General features: G+C 34.7%; 1 protein-coding gene across 1 annotated transcript in view; it reads right to left on the reverse strand.

The window, feature by feature from the left end:
• Window positions 1-12690, reverse strand: part of NCAM2 (neural cell adhesion molecule 2) — a 263454-nt gene that overhangs the window by 78315 nt on the left and 172449 nt on the right. The gene's annotated exons all lie outside the window — the stretch shown is intronic.

Consider the following 12690-nt stretch of genomic DNA (forward strand, 5'->3'; position numbering starts at 1 on the left):
CTATCTTAAAGCTTTGCATTGTCCCACGCAATCTCAGACTGTAAAATCAGAGTTCAGAAAATCACTGCAACCAAGGAATCCAAAAAGTCCTCATAAACTCAAAAGTGAGGAAAATGTATCCTCTCTCAAAGACATGGGGCTCCCCTGATAACTCAACTGGTAAAAAATCCACCTGTAATGCAGGAGACCCCAGTTCGATTCCTGGGTCGGGAAGATTCACTGGAGAAGGGATAGGGTACCCACTCCAGTATCCTTGGGCTTCCCCTGTGGCTCAGCTTGTAAAGAATCCACCTGCAATGTGGGAGACCTGGGTTCAACTCCTGGGTTGGGAAGATCACCTGGAAAAGGGAAAGGCTACCCACTCCAGTATTCTGGTCTGGAGAATTCCATGAACTATGTAGTCCATGGGGTCACAAAGAATCAGACACGACTGACTGACTTTCACTTTCACTCAAAGACATTAATTACATATAAAAGTAAAAACTATACAAAGAGTAATTCTGCATATACTTTTCTTCCAAGATTTAAGCTATTAGAAGGCATAACATTTCTCAGAATATTTTACTTAGTTATGTATTTCTAGGACTTTCCAATGTGGACCTAGTGTTAAAGAACCCTCCTGCCAATGCAGGAGATGTAAGATGTGGGTCCAATCCCTAGGTCAGGAAGATTCCCTGAAGGAGGGCAAGAAAACCCTCTCCAGTATTCTTGCCTGGAGAATCCCATGGACAGAGGAGCCTGGTGGGCTACAGTCCATAGTTTTGCAGACAGTTGGACACAACTGAGGCGACTTAGCATACAGACATGCATGTATTTCTGGATTCTCACTAGAATAAACAATGTAAATCCATACTGATGATCTTCACATATTCTCAGCACTGTAAGATGGACACAACTCAGTGATTTTTCCTATAGTTCACAGGAACACATTGCGATTACAGTAAGATGCAATAATGAAAGATTCAGAATAAAGTCAGATTGAACAATCTGATTATTAAGAGTTCTTAAGTTTCTCACTGCAGGAAAAAAGACATTTCCTTCTGCCTATGGTGCATTTTGGGCAACTTGTTCTTTCAGTTTTATGTATTTTTAAAACACTAAATTAGTTTAGTTTATATACCATATATATAACCTTATATACCAAGGTTCCTAGACACATTTCCAAATGAGGAATGAACTGATCTTACTCTATCATTTATATTCTTATTTATCCACACACCAAACCACAAGACAATCCAGAAATTCCCCCCAGAAAGTGAGCAAGATTCTGAATCTATTCACCATGTGCAGCTTGGGGAGTTTGTCTCCCCCAGAGTTTTTAGTTTTTCTAAATTCTTTATTCCTCCATATTCAAGGAAGTTATATACTATTATTTTAAACTCATATTAATATTCAAAGTTTTTCCTAGAGAGGCTTTGCTTTTCTCCACACTGAATTCAGATATCCCCTTCATTTCTAATCAATTGCTTGCTATTTTTGAATTGTGTACATTTCTTTTTGAATTATGGCTTGCTCAGGATATGTTCCTTAGTACGATTGCTGGCTCATACAGAATTTTTAGTTTTTAAAGGAACCTCCACAATGTTCTCCATAGTTGTATCCATAGTAGTTGTATCAATTTACATTCTCACCAACAGTGCAAGAGAATTCCCTTTGTTCCACACCCTCACCAATGTTTATTGTTTGTAGATTTTTTGAAGATGGCCATTCAGACAAGTGTATGACCATACCTCATTGTAGCTTTGCTCTGCATTTCTCTAATAATGAGAAACGTTGAGCATCTTTTCATGTGTTTGTTGGCCATTTGTATATTTTATTTGGAGAAATGTCTGTTTAGGTCCTCCACCCATTTTTGACTGGGTTACTTGCTGTTTTTTTTTTTTAATAGGAAGCTGCATGAGGTTGTTGTATATTTTGGAGATTAATCCTTTGCCAGTTACTTCATTTGCAAATATTACTCCCATTCTGAGGGTTGTCCTTTCATCTTCTTTGTGGGTTCCTTTGCTGTACAAAGCTTTTAAGTTTAATTAGGTCTTATTTGTTTATATTTTCATTACTGTGGGAAATGGGTCAAAAAGGATCTTGCTGTGATTTATGCCAAAGAATATTCTGCTTGTTTTCTTGTAAGAGTTTTATAGTGGTTGCCTCACATTTAGATCTTTAATCCATTTTGAATTTAGTTTTGTGTATGGTGTTAGGAAGTGTTCTAATTTCATTCTTTTACAGGTAGCTGTCCAGTTTTCCCAGAACCACTTGCTAAAGAAATTTTGTTTTCTCCATTGAATATTTTTGCCTCCTTTGTCATAGATTAACTGACCATAAATGTGTGGGTTTATTTTTGAGGTCTCTACCCTATTCCATTGGTTTATATATCTGTTTCATGCCAGTACCATAGCGTTTTGATTACTGATGGTTTCTCATAAAACTAAAACTAGAAATTCCATATGACCCAGCATCCATTCCTAGGAATATGGCAGAAAAAAACCCCAAAACTATAATTAGAAAAGATACATGCACTTCAATATTCATAGCAGCATTATTTACAGTTGCCAAGATATGGAAGCAACATAAGTGTTCATTAACAGGTGAATGGATAAAGAAGATGTGGTACGCACACACACACACACACACACACACACACACACACTGAAATACTACTCAGTCATAAAAAATGAAAACTTGCTATATACAGCATCATGGGTGGACTTGGAGGGTATTATGCTGATTGAAATATGTCAGACAGAGAAAGGCAAATATTGCATGATAGCACTGATAGTGGAAGACAAAAATCACAACATGCTAGTGAATACAATAAAAGAGGCACAGCCCCACAGATATAAAGAACAGCTAGTGGTTATCAGTGGGGAGAAGGAAGGGTGAGGAGCAATAAAGGGATAGGTGATTAAGAAGTATAAAATATTTTGTATAAAAAATACATTACACAACACGAGGAATATAGCTAATATTTAATAGCATGTATTAATGAGTTATAACCTTTAAAAGTCATGAATCACTACATTGTATACCTGTAAAATATAATGTTGCACATAAGTTATAGACCCAGAGATAAATTCATGCACCTATGGACACCTTATCTTTGACAAAGGAGGCAAGAATATACAATGGAGAAAAGACAATCTCTTTAACAAGTGGTGCTGGGAAAACTGGTCAACCACCAATGAAACTAGATCACTTTCTAACACCACACACAAAAATAAACTCAAAATGGATTAAACATCTAAATGTAAGACCAGAAACTATAAGACTCCTAGAGGAGAACATAGGCAAAACACTCTCTGACATAAATTACAGCGGTATCCTCTATGACCCACCTCCCAGAATATTGGAAATAAAAGCAAAAATAAACAAATGGGACCTAATTAAAATCAAAAGCTTCTGCACAACAAAGGAAACTATAAGCAAGGTGAAAAGACAGCCTTCAGAATGGGAGAAAATAATAGCAAATGAAGCAACTGACAAAGAATTAATCTCAAAAATATACAAGCAACTCCTGCAGCTCAATTCCAGAAAAATAAATGACCCAATCAAAAAATGGGCCAGAGACTAAACAGACATTTCTCCAAAGAAGACATTCAGATGGCTAACAAACACATGAAAAGATGCTCAACGTCACTCATTATCAGAGAAATGCAAATCAAAACCACAATAAGGTACCATTTCACGCCAGTCAGAATGGCTGTGATACAAAAGTCTACAAGCAATAAATGCTGGAGAGGGTGTGGAGAAAAGGGAACCCTCTTACACTGTTGGTGGGAATGCAAACTAGTACAGCCACTATGGAGAACAGTGTGGAGATTCCTTGAAAAACTGGAAATAGAACTACCTTCTGACCCAGCAATCCCACTGCTGGGCATACACACCGAGGAAACCAGAATTGAAAGAGACACATGTACCCCAATGTTCGTCGCAGCACTGTTTCTAATAGCCAGGACATGGAAGCAACCTAGATGTCCATCAGCAGATGAATGGATAAGAAAGCAGTGGTACATGTACACAATGGAGTATTACTCAGCCATTAAAAAGAATACATTAGAATCAGTTCTAATGAGGTGGATGAAACTGGAGCCTATTATATAGAGTGAAGTAAGCCAGAAAGGAAAACGCCAATACAGTATACTAACACATCTATATGGAATTTAGAAAGATGGTAACGATAACCCTGTATGCAAGACAGCAAAAGAGACACAGATGTAGAGACCAGTCTTTTGGACTCTGTGGGAGAGGGAGAGGGTGGGATGATTTGGGAGAATGGCATTGAAACATGTATAATATCATATATGAAATGAATTTCCAGTCCAGGTTCGATGCAAGATACAGGATGCTCAGGGTTGGTACACTGGGATGACCCAGAGGGATGGTACGGGGAGGGGGTTTCAGGATGGGGAACATGTGTACACCCGTGGCAGATTCATGTTGATGTATGGCAAAACCAATACAATACTGTAAAGTAATTAGCCTCCAATTAAAATAAATACATTTATATTAAAAAAATAGAATAAAATAAAAAGTTCTTTTCATGTGTTTCTGTGTCAAATCAGGGATCAGTTGTGGAAATCAAGATCTTTCATGTTGATGTGTGGCAAAACGAATACATAATTGTAAAGTAAAAAAAAAATAATAATAATAAATAAATAAAAATTAAACAAACAAAAAAAAGATTTTTGGCAAAATATTACAAGTGAAAGCAGCTTTGTGGAATACATTCCTTTCTCTGCCATGTGAAAAACATGCTGACCCTTGACATGGCAAAATCACCAGATTATGCACAGGCATGATTATCACTAAGATTTCCTTGCTTCTCTAATGATAAGTGAGGCAATAGCAGCAGCACATGTCATTCAGTGGTTTAATGATGCCTTTGTATGAAGAGGCATCTTCATATATGATATGAAGGCATCTTCACATATGGGAGGAAAATTAGGAATAATTAAAACCACTTTTTAAGGCTTCCTTGATAGCTCAGTTGGTAAAAAATCCGCCTGCAGTGCAGGAGACTTGGTTTGATCCTTGGGATGGACAGATTCCCTGGAGAAGGGAAAGGCTACCCACTCCAGTATTCTGGCCTGGAGAATTCCATGGATTGTATAGTCCATGGGGTCGCAAAGAGTCGGACACGACCGAGTGACTTTCACTTGACTTCACTTCTAGCCCTCTTTTTAGAGGAAGGTAAACAACTACCTCAATTTTCTCAATAGTCTACTATGGCTATACTTTAAATATGTCTAATATTTTAAAATCCTATAATATATATTTTAAAAATCTTAGTAGGTGGCATGACAATTTATTAATATAAATTGAATTAGGTTTTATAGGATGGATAAGTACATAGCATTAGTTGTCAGAAGAGCCTGTGTAGTCAACAGAAACTGCAAAGCAAGATGAAACAACCAACGTGCTTAAGTGGTTTTATTTATTATAATTCATTTTCATGAAAAGTGAAAGTGTTAGTTGCTCAGTTTTGTCTGACATTTTGTGACCCCACGGGCAATAGCCCACCAAGCCGCTTTGTCCATGGAATTCTCCAGACAAGAATACTGGAATGGGTTGCCATTTCCTTCTCCAGGAAATCTTCCCAACCCAGGGATCGAACCCGGGTCTTCCACATTGCAGACAAGCTCCTTACCATCTGAGCCACATTGGCAGATGTTTGGAAATAGTTAATAACATAATTTTATTTTATTATAAACAAACAGTAATTACATGATGCATTAATTCATCTTAGGTGATATGGAATATTGATAGGTTCACACATTATGGTATACAAGTTCTCAAATGTGTGGTCAAGATGGAAAGATGATTCATGTCTTAATATTTATATTATGAGGTAATTAGCTGGCAGGCAGAGACTGGTATAAGCTAGACTTATTAAAGATATGCAAAAGAATATAAAATATTTCTACTAAAAGATAATGAAATAAATTAGTACAAATAAGTTCAAGTTTATATTGGTAAGTGAAGGATGGACAAAAAAGAGTGAAATTCAAGCATGACCAAAGAAAGTAGAATGTGTGGACAAGTGGACAAGTAGAACAAGTGGACTGGTTTTGATGTGCCAAGTGTTTGTTTGAGGGAATGTTATGAGATTAAGAAGAAAAGACACAAAAAGCACACATAAACACCTAATACATATTTGCATATGTATATATGTATACATAGTATTATTGATCATTTACTAAATATGATTATTTGAATTATGTTTTATATCATTCGTTTGGAGAAATGGAATTATTTTTCAAATTACTTTTATGCACCCTAATAACTGATCTTTTACATATCTTGGAATGTGAGCATCCTATTTTAATGTCACTGATATATGCAATAGTGATTTTTTAAAATGACCTTGACAAAAATCAAAGCAGAACACTATTAGTTCAAATGTTAATCAGACCTTAATGTAGAAAACTGGAGGACATGAGATAGCAGCAGTAAGACAAAATAAGAACATTATCTCCATGGTCCACAGATGATATTAAATTGCTGAGAAGCAGAGCAGTGTCAGTCTCTGAAATCACTTCTAATGATAGTCCAAGGTGTTCATCCTCCTTAGGAGGATGGTACTACAGAAGAAGGCATTAGAACCTTTCCAACAAAAGAATCTTGAGCCATTTAGTTTATAAAAGTAAAGGTCTATACTCTCTTTAAACTATCAGTATATTTATAAACAATAATAGAAAAATACTGTTCATTATAATATATTTTAATAATAAAAATCAAATAATTTTAACAGAGTGAAATATTTTGGTGCATGATTTCAAAAAGTTTAGGGGAACAAAATTTAGATGTCTTCTGAAGGCCCCAATCATTTAAGTTCACTATTCAAATAATCATGATGCTTAGGCCACAGGGATTGCTCACTGAATTAATAAGAATTTGTAAGCCATATTCCAGTGAAGACTTTATTTACACTGCATTCTAACATATCCAGAAGACTGTATGTTTGAGCAGAAATTGGTTCTATTTTTTTTAAGTTTCTAGGCTCTATGGATACTTTCATCCGCCTGTGGATTAAATTCCTATAAAATATTCATGAAATATTCATGTTTCTTTTCTCACTCCCCACATTTGTCCTGTATATATTAATTCCATTTCTTCATAATCTTTATTTCTGTGATTCACAAAATTATAACCACACACAAAAGCTCATTAATTTTACATAAAAAATTTAAAAAACTTATTTGTATAAAAACTCCCTCATTACAGTAGAGACAAGGCTGAGTACAGAATTTTGTATGAATTTGTCTCTTCATCCTGACATACGTGAGGAAATTTCTAGCAGACAAGGAATTTTACTTAACACTGCTATTTCACGCAATTTTCCTCTTAGCTTAGTTCCCTCTAAACTTTGTTCTACATAGTTTAAATTCATTAAGATTGCAATTATATATAAATTTGTAATTTAGTTTGAGTTCTTTTTATAGGCACAATGGAAATCGTCCAAGATATTCTTGTTTTGAATTTTAACATACAGAAGTCTTTCCACTACATGCAAATTAGAACAGATTTCCTTTCAGTTAAAATATGAAATTACTGTGAATTACTTTTTTCTTTCTTTCTTTGCAATTCATAAGAGTTTACTGCACTTGCATGTAACATAGACAGATGGTTTTTGCAGTCAGTTTCTCTTATGCCATTCACCACTGAAATATAGCCATTTAGAAATGATAGCCACTTTTCTTTAGGTATATTTATGTTGGAAAGAGTAGAAGTATAAAAAGTATTTCCTGAAGAGAATCTTAAAAAAGTATTGGAGCTTTTTAAGTTTTAAAAATCTGCAACAGTTTGCTGCTGCTGCTGCTAAGTCACTTCAGTCGTGTCTGACTCTGTGCGACCCCGTAGACGGCAGGCCACCAGGCTTCCCCGTCCCTGGGATTCTCCAGGCAAGAACACTGGAGTGGGTTGCCATTTCCTTCTCCAATGCATGAAAGTGAAAAGTGAAAGTGAAGACGCTCAGTCCTATTCAACTCTTAGTGACCCCATGGACTGTAGCCTACCAGGCTCCTCTGTCCATGGGATTTTCCAGGCAAGAGTACTGGAGTGGGTTGCCACTGCTAGAGCTAACACTAATGATCATTTTAAATAATTTCTAAAATTGTGAAATTGAATAGTATACGTGGAGGGAAATCAAGTTTTGCTCAGGCAATTGCAAGTAATACAGATTCAAAGAAGCACTGGAATAAAAACTGTAAAGTGTAATTTGGAATGATGTCAAAATATATTTTAGCTATTGAGAAACTAGAAGATTATTTAAGCAAAAACAAGCAAACAAACCAAAGAACCCCTTTAGATCCATTTCTCACAAGTGGTAGGCAAAGAAGTTTGTTGAGAAGTGGTATATTACAGCATTTCAAACATGAACTAGCTATCATAGATTCATGTCACTGGATCACACGAACCCTTTACTCAATGATTATGAAAGATATCTGTTAACATATCATAAAAGAAAAGAAAATATATAGTAATATGAATTTCAAGAACATACACAGAAATGAAAAAAACACAAAGATAAGAGGGAAAAAAGGAAATTCATTTTTAAAGTTAAAATAAACCACTGTGTATATGGTTTGAAAGAAGCAGAGACAGAAAAGACCTAAAAGTATGCTCACATTATATTCAGGGATATATTCTGAGGTGCTCCAAAAAATATATATATATAAAGGGAAGTTTTTAAGTAGCAAAAACATATTAATGATTTCCTTATTTTTAATGGTACCACAACATAACATAGAAAATTCCTCATAAATTTAGGAATGTGACAATTTAGATAACATCATAATATGGCAAAATGCATTTGAAGAAATACGTGTATGGGATTAATTTTGTTGAATTATTATGTTCATTCTCATTATTTTTATCCTATATTTTAAATAATCATTGGTATTTTAAAATACTAACAAAAGCAGAGAGGTTTCATACTCAACAATGACCATGGAAGAAATTTTTATATTTAATAGCATTAATAAAATGTTTCCACTAACGATAACTATGAGTTTTACATTCAGATTGAAAGATGCCTAATCTGTACATTTTCATTAAAAATTAATTGACAATTTAACAGAATCATGGCCTCTTACAATATTATGTATGCTGCAGACATAGCATTATACATATACAATATGTTCCTCCATCACCAATGAAGAATCCAGCTGTTGAACAAACTAATCACAGGGCTGAGAAGCCCTGTCTTTGTAAACAACACCAAGTGGTTTTTTCTCTCACTTTTTAGTATACACATCTAGACAAGGATCACCAAATATTTGAGAAAAGTTTCCAGTGTGAATGACAGAGAATAAAATAAATAAAAACAACAACAAAATAAGTCTACGAGAAAACCAGGCAGCAGAAACAACTTTGACAACAGACTACCATGAAGGATTTAGAAATTTTAAAATTGATAACAAACTAAAAAATATAAATGCTAAAGTGAAAAAAATATATAGTAGGACAGTACTAATCTTCAATCTACTTCAATTTAAGCTTCTATTCAAAACAGTTTGCTAATCTATCAGACGTAGATTTATATGTTATAAATCCAAACAAATACTTCAAACAAAACAATTTTGGAAATTATGTTTATTAAATGCTACTTTTCAAAGAAGAAAATGGCTTTTTCTACCATATAAATTGATTTTTTCTTTCAAATTTTAATTAAAACAGATCTTACACTAACACTAAAACCTGTATAAAAAGCTTTGAATTATATGTAACATGAAGCATGCACATAATCTTAACTGTAATGTTTACAAACTAAATACTTTAATGTTAAAATTGCCATCAATAAAATTTCCATCAATAAAATTGCATCCTGCAAAGCCACATTTAAAGTTCAATGGAACTATGCAATGAAAGGATTGAAAAATCCAACCAGGTATTTATCTTAAAATTATAGTCAATTATTATATCCCTTGATTAGTGAAAAAGGCAATAACTTGCAAAAGTAAAAGTTTCAATGAATTTTTATTTAGAACATGCTCTTATGTTCAAATAAAACTTATCTCCCTTATTTTCAGTAACAAAGGGAAATTCTACTATAAGCTTAGACCTAAATAAAGCAAAGTGTATAATAATTTTGGTTTACACTGGAAGGACTTCTGTGTGTGAGTCTAGCTGTGATTTTATGCGTGTTTCTAAACATTTCACAAGTCAATAGAAATAGATTATGCTATTTGAGAGAATTATTTTCTTCTCTGTTAAAAAGAGCTTGATATTTTAAAATATTAATTTTTCATTTTCAGCTTGAAGACTGAAAATTGAGTAGCAAGTTTGCAAGATTATTATTTTCTCTTCATTTGTGCCCAATGAGGTATATATAACACAAAATGTTAAATGATATGGTAATGAGTATGTCATGTAGCCCTCCCAGTCAAAAAGTCTTACTCCACCTGTAATACATGATTTTCACTCAAAATTAAATATTAGGATGACTCACACTCCATATCTGAATAGTTCAGTTTTTGATATCTGATTTGCTCATAATTCTGTTTTGAAAATTAGTTTTGTGTCACAGCAATGATTGGGATGATCAGTAAGGGTTTAGTTAAGCCTTGGAGAAGAATATAATAGGTCCAGTCTTCAATTGCCCTCTAAGCCAGATGCAGAGTGAGCAACTGAAATTCACAGAAGATTAATTAATAAGTCACTTAGAATCACAATCTACTAACAGGAAATTTCCTACTGAATGACATTACAATCAAGCAAGAGCTGATATTTATGTCTAGGTGACTTCCCTGGTGGCTCAGATGGTAAAGCATCTGCCTACAAAGCAGGAGACCCAGGTTCGATCCCCAAGTTGGGAAGATCCTCTGGAGAAGGAAATGGCAACCCACTCCAGTATTTTGCCTGGAAAATCCCATGGACGGAGGAGCACTGTAGGCTACAGTCCATGGGATTGCAAAGAGTCGGACACGACTGAGCGACTTCACTTCCACTTTCACGATGATATTGGCAATTGGAATCAGATACATGAATAGTATATAATGTATTGTAGATACACGGAAATGTAACTAAACAGACACTAAACTAATGTAAATTAGAAGAAAACCACTCTGAGGGCAAAAAGATGCAGTAGCTGAAATGTTCATGACCATATGTACCTACCTTTATACAGATAAACCTAAATCAATCTTCTAAGAAATGCCTCAAAGGCAATGAGTACGATTGTGTTCATAAAAATCTCAAAGTTTAAGATGAATGATTAGCGCAAATTATAAAACAAATATACAGTAATATCATTTTTTCATTATTCAAAAATATATGAGTCCCTTAAAACATCTTCAAAGTAGATAAATACTTTACAATGGAAAACAATTTAAAAAATAATGCTAAATAAGATTGCAAATTCTGAGGTTTGTGTATACACATATTCATAACTTTACATAGATACATACATTACAGATTTTATTACGTCTCATAATTCAACAAAATTTTGAGGTCTATGAAATGAAATCAGCCTTTTAAATTTTATTTTAAATAGATACATGATAAAGAGGATATTATAGTAAGTATGGACATTTCAGCTAAGACGCCTGGGTGTAACTCAGACAGAAGATAGTTAGGGTTTGCCACAGGTGCAGACACGACTGAGTGACTGTCACTCGTGCCTATATTAAAATATAAATGCAATATAATGTAAGAAATATACAGGTCCTTTCTTGCCACTCATTCTGGGGAAGAGAGAATTTTGCTTGAAATCACGTCCAAAGCAGGTGTGATTGTGAGAGGATATTGTAGATTGGCCACGGTATAAAAATAATTCTGGGCATTTTTAGAAGCACCTAAACTTGTCTAGTGATGAAAATGTGAGCAAGATTGAAGTATCCCTTTTAAAGTAAACTGTAGCGACTCAATGAAATATGTGTGCTTAAGGCAGAATGTTTAAGTCTAAACTATCTTGTATATTCTAAAAGTCAAATTATTGATGCAAACTTTATAGCAAACATAACCATCATTATGCATCCCACATTTCATATTTCTATTAGTATAAAGCATTTGCTATTCTGATCTTATGCTATTTTATATCTTTACCATATCTTTATGAAAATGGTACATCTCCTTGCTAAAGGAAGAACAAATGCCAGACACATATTCTAGATTGCTAGGGTTGGTAATCCCAGTGGGATTACCCAGCTTGTGGAGGGTCTGGCAATGTAAATATTCTGCCAAGTGCAATTTCTATGATGTCCAGACTTGACATTTCTTGTCTTCATATCTGTGCCAACTCAACACAGGTGAGTCTAGAGTGATTTTATCTGTTCTGTCTCCATTGTTTACTAGGACACCGTCACAGGAAGGTTCATACCTTTTATAGAAACCTTAAACCATACATGTTAGGGTCAAGGCAGAGCCAGCAGAGGGAAACTATTCAACAATACTTTCTTTACTATTTTATACTATCTTTTAGGGCCACAAGATGTTATTCTATGTCCCAGTTGTATGTATGTGTATAAGTCCCTCAGTCATGTCTGAGTCTGCGACCCCATGGACTGTTGCCTGCCAGGCCCAACTGTCCATGGAATTCTCCAGGCAAGAACACTGGAGTGGATTGCCGTTCTATTCTTCAGGGCATCTTCCCCATTGAGGATTGGAACCTGGGTCTCCTGCATTGCAGGCAGATTCTTTACTATCTGAGCCACCAGGGAAGCACTATATCCCAATTAACAGAGTCCCAGTCTG

The sequence above is a fragment of the Ovis canadensis genome, chromosome 1 (assembly GCF_042477335.2).
Source record: "Ovis canadensis isolate MfBH-ARS-UI-01 breed Bighorn chromosome 1, ARS-UI_OviCan_v2, whole genome shotgun sequence".
NCBI classification, from domain to species: Eukaryota; Metazoa; Chordata; class Mammalia; order Artiodactyla; family Bovidae; genus Ovis; species Ovis canadensis.